The following is a 5,620-nucleotide window of genomic DNA, read 5'->3' on the forward strand; positions in this document are numbered from 1 at the left end:
ACCTTTGCCCTCTCCCCCGCCGCTGCCCGCCAAGATGATCACGTCGTTGCAGGGAGACCGCAGTGTGGGGGAACGGCAGCTGCTGACAGTCCCAAGATCTGGGAAGAAAGTTGCCTAAAGAGTGTGCAGGTAAGAGTACCTGCACCCCCCCCCACATGCTGTAAAAATGTATTGCTGAGATTTGTTGTATTCCTCTATAGCTGATGATAGCATATGGGAGTATAAGATTGTCTGTGCCTTGCATCAATGAAAACAGTCAGATGTTCTCTGGGCTAAAAAATCGAAGTGGTATTGAAAAGAGATTCTAGCTATGTAATGGATATATGTTCTCACCTATACCCATCTAATCTCATTTGTATCGTTGATAACTAGAGCAACTTTTTATCCGCAGCTATTAATAAAGTATACAGTGTATGGTGTCTCGATCCCTTACTAGTCAAACAGGACAGGATGTGAATTTACTAAGCACACAAGGCTTTGGTAAAGGTCATATTTCATACTGACTGCCAAAGGAAAGTGCCCCAGGTAAGGCACAAGCTGTCAGCTTACACTATCTCAAAATTCTACCACCTCTTCCTGACAACTGAGATCCTTGTATGGTTTACAGGAGAAGGTGCGTACATAGAAACTTGTTTACAAGAAAATGTTACCTGCCAAACTGGTTTTGCAGTCTTAGCATGGCAAAAAGCAAAACCCGTTGAGTAAGCTATGGCCATCTTATATGAGTACACCTTTGATAAGCTCATTCCAACATTTCAGGTCACATAAGGAGAAAGAAAAAAAAAAGGGTTGGCTTCTTCAGTGTTTAACATTAGCTGGTAGCTTTTTTTAGCAGACATCCACCACAATTAATTACCTTCTTTACAGCCAAGGGAATTTTCTGGACGCTATTGTATAACTTAACACTGCACACTCTTACAGGTCTATTCACTAAAGGTGAAGGGTTTGGAGAAGGCAGGCGAAGTGAACAATCTAGGACAAAATAGCCGATTTGGAAAAATTCTCCAATTCAGCTCACCTTCCAGTTCAACTATGTTGTCCTAGATTGTTCCCTTCTCCTGCCTTCTACAAACTCTTCACCCTTTGGTGAATAGACCCCATAGTTCCCAACCGTCCCTCATATAAAACGGAAGTAAAGTGTATAAGTGAAAAAAAAAAAGCCCTCCAGAGGCATTTGCTCTAATGTGCTAATTTATTGAGCATATTAGCACATTATGGGCAACTAACCTTGTAGGCGATCCCTAAGAGCGTTGTGCTGTCCACTCTCCCCTCCACCACCATTGCTTCCATCTTCACTTGGTCTTCTTTCAGGTTCAGTGTCTTCCATCTCTTGAGTGCGCGTGCACACGGGGACAATTTTTAAAAAGAAAATGTTACTTTTACTTTGAGGGGACTGTGCCCCTTTTAAAACCAAATCCCCTATCCCCCATTACTCCTCAGTTGTCTCTCTTTTTTGTCTTATATACAGACCCGTATACAAAATGTACTATTTAAATAATTTAAAGAGTGTTACGCTGACCTAAACATTTCATACAGCTCTACATTTTTGCATTTGTTACTTTGAAGAAAAAATTAGCCACTGCTCTAAGCTTGCTGCCGTCATGGACTACAATCTCACGTTTAGTTTACTAGCTTGCATTGAGATTGTAGTCTATCACAGGAGTGAGCTTGGAGTGGTGACTACTTTACAACACACACAGTGACCATGGGGAACAAAAGTAGTCATCCTCCAGAAGGAAGGGCAGTGTCAGCACCAATTCAGAGATGATTTGAGGATCTACAGCATTTTTAAATACATTTTTATTGATAGGGTACTTGAATACAGTTTTAGGATTTAACTCCTGAGTTTAGTGTGACTCTGGTTTTCCTAAGCTCAATGATGATTGCTTTTGCCTGTTACAGTTGAGAAAGTTCCAATAATTAGAATGAGGACAATTACTGAGTTGTGGATATATATATATATATGTTATCCAACCAATGATTGAGGTCTTTGTTCAAAGGTATGGTTTGGTGCTTATCAGAGATAACTGGAGCGCCTTGCTTGGAGAGGAATTAACATATACTGTATTTCCACATACAGATGATAGGCGATTCGGAACAACTGATAAGGAAGGGATGCAGAGTTCAAATATGTCCCATTCAGGCAAGAAGTTGCACTTGTAGCTGTGGCATTTGTTAACTTTCTCAGGGCAATCTCGTTTGATGCTCCGGCAGTAGTATGCTATCATATTTTTGTCCCATCACCCTTGATAGCGCTGTTCCATCATCATGAGGTGTTGATGGAAGCTCTCTCCCTAACACTAACAGCCCCAAGGTTCTCGGGTAATCGATCAAGTTGACTTTTCAGGAAATCTTGCTTGACACTCATATCGCACCCAAGATTAACAAGAACCTCATAGTTATCTAGCTTTTTGTTACCAAGAAAGTTTTGTATAACTGCCACAAAAGACAGGCATGCTGCCGCCTTCGTGCCATTCATCTTCCTCTTGTGTAAATCAGATAAATCTCTATAATCCAAAATCAACAAAAAAGATAGAGTATTGATATTTGTAAAAAAATGTGCCTAATTAGTATAAGGTTAGGATAGATGTAAGCCTAGTTATCAAGCGATCCCTAGTGTAAATAGCAATCGGTGTCATTTTTTTGCGAAAATCACAAGTTTCAAATTGCTTGAAAACTAAAGCGTGTAGAGGAAAACTGATTTCGTATTTGAAATCAGCGTTGAAAAAATACTTCGGATCAGATGAAAAATCTTATGCAACAGAAAATAAGAAAAAAATTATTCACCAGTGTAATGTATGCGTGATCACTTTTTATCTTTCAATGGTTTAAAGAAAAAAAAAACATTGAATTGTAGGAATGAACGGATGTGTAATCAGAATGTTCTTGTAAATCACAACATTGACAGTAGAGGGAGCACTTACTGCATTTCTACGGCCTCTTGGATTTGCATGCTGTTGATGCAAGCAAAGTCACATTCATCTCAATCACAATGGCCATTTAGACAATCACATACAATATTGCAGAGCACTACAATTCCCAATAAATCCCGACAATTGAATTTGATAATAAATATTTTTACATTTAAAACATTAGGTTTCAATAAACATTCACAATAAGAAGCACCATACACTTAAATATTATAATAACTTACTGTGAAGTACTAATTGGATGATTTATGTTGTACACTTGCTCAAAACTGAAATCAGAGGTGTTGCAAAGGACATAGAATGACAGGGACAAATGATCTAAAATCGGAAATGTGCAGAGTAAACAGAAGTAATGTCCACGTTTGCTTAGCCAGGAGCAGGGATGGCATTCCGTGAAAAACACACAAAAAATAGTGATGGTGAAAAAAAGGCTGAGTCTGCATCTGCATTTGGTTCTCAGCACCATCAAAGGTCAGAGCGGATGGCCTTATTTTTTTAATAGGGACACGGTGGTGTTGAGGTCTAGGACCTCCTTCTCACCTAAGAAGAGTATCCAACACACATTTTTCTTTTTACAAATAAAGTTTTTATTATTAGATTACAAACGTAAAAGACAACTTCACATACATTTGTACAAACAATTGGTGTCATATCGAAAGGTATAAAACTGTTTGACACTTGGTACACATACAAAAGAAAGAGCGGTAATGCCGCATTGCTACAGAGAACATAGTAAATGAACCGGTGGACAACTTCCAATGATGCTCGTACATTACTGACAGGTAAGACAGTGCAAATATTTTAGATATAGGGTCCACCAGTGGGGCACCGGTATATAGCATACTGCTACCAAGATGTGTGTGGAGAGGGTTCCACCAGTGTACGAGTTAGCGTGTGCACAATAAATGAAGCTCAATAAATGAGGCAAAAGGCTCTGCTCACAAAGGCGGTGGTAGCGCTCCAGCATGTAGGGGGATGGCATGCACTGTAACTGTAACGTACCCAGTAATTGCCCCCCTTACGGGCACTCGAGCGTGTCAGACTGCGACACCCAGCATGACTAACTGACAAGACAACATGGGGGGTAGGGAGACAAGGGAAGACAGAGGGAAGACAGACAGGAGAAATAAAGGCTGAGGGAGGGAGGTGTTCAGGTTGCACGTAGGTGGGATGCTGTAGAGGGGTGATTAGAAATCAATCTATTAGATTACACAGAGTCGGCGTGAGGTGGGTGAGGAGAAGTACTTATCAACCCAGGGGGACCAAGTTTTTTCAAATCTGCTCATATGGTCATTGAGTTGAGCTGTTCTTTTTTCCTGTGACATGACCCAGTTGATGTGGCTAATTACACTGTGGATACTAAGTGGTTTTGTGAGCCAATTTTTAGCAATTTCCCTCTTTGCTGACGTGCATACATGCATGGAGAGAGAAAAGTGTTTACGGAGAAGGTCTTCAGGCTTACGGTTTAGTAATGCATGATAGGGGTCTTTGGTGAGGGGTTTTGAGAACAGTGACGATAGGAGGGCAAACACCTCATCCCAGAAGGACGAGGCCTGGGGACAGCTCCACCATGTGTGGAAAAAGGTGCCTGCTTCCGGACAGCCACGAAAACAGTTTGGGGAGCAATCGGGGTTATAGATAGCCACTCTGGCCGGCACCATGTACCAGCGCATGAGGACCTTGTAATTGATTTCCAACATGCTTGCACAGCGCGAACTGGATTTAGTATTTTCCCAAGATTGTTGCCATGTGTCTTCATCAATGGGAGACCCTAAGTCCTTTTCCCATCGGAGGGTATAGGAGGGAGGAGGCGTATCCGTGGGGGAGATCAGTGCGGCATAGAGGAGTGACAGGGGCCAACTCCTGAAAGAGTGCCGTGGTTGTGGAGAATAGGTCTACAATATGCTCCGGGAGCCACTGGATGCGGAGGTTAGACCTGCGGGATCTATTCTCCATGTCCTCCAACTTGGACAGGAGCTGCGAGTTTTCCTCACGGAGAGTGTCAATGTCGTCAGTGACAGAGGATAGATCAGCCTTAATAGTGTCACACTGGTCTTCTAGAGCTGCAGTGCGGTGCCCAATGTCACGAATTTCCTTTAGCAGTCTATCTGTAATTTGCTTGGAGGTGGACTGGAGCGTTTTTTGCAGCATGACATCAAATCGCTGCAGGAGTGCGGTTTGCGAGCGGCTCCGGGGACGTTCCCCTTCATGTGTGTCCAGATCTCCCTCCTCCATCTCGCTACTGGAGACCGAGGCTCTGCGGGCCTGAGTCACGTGAGCGCGAGCTTGCGGCGCCATCTTAGCAGAGGCCCGGGCCATCGCCTCGTCAATGGGTTGTTGTTTACCCTTCTGAGGGTTGCGGGCGCCCGAGACTGACATCGTTACCTGCTGCAGGATGTCCGATATCCGGTAGGGTAAGTGAGAAGATTGGGGAGCGGGATGCTCCGTGCTATGCCGGTAAATGCCTGGGTGAGCCGCGGAGCAGTCCTAGAAGGCTACCTCCATCGGCGGCTTCGCGCATGCCCACATTTTTCTTTTTAATAAAAGGTAATTACCTAAAATGAATGGCAGATATGACAATAGTGGAAATAAACATGTGGTGCTTTGGTGCACACTACTTTACTGGACAAATATGCAGTGATGTGCTTCAAAATAGTGGCTTTGCCTATGACCTTGAAGTTTGAAAAAAG

The sequence above is a fragment of the Nanorana parkeri genome, unplaced genomic scaffold, assembly GCF_000935625.1.
Source record: "Nanorana parkeri isolate BGI_ZX_2015 unplaced genomic scaffold, ASM93562v1 scaffold1076, whole genome shotgun sequence".
Classification (NCBI taxonomy): Eukaryota; Metazoa; Chordata; class Amphibia; order Anura; family Dicroglossidae; genus Nanorana; species Nanorana parkeri.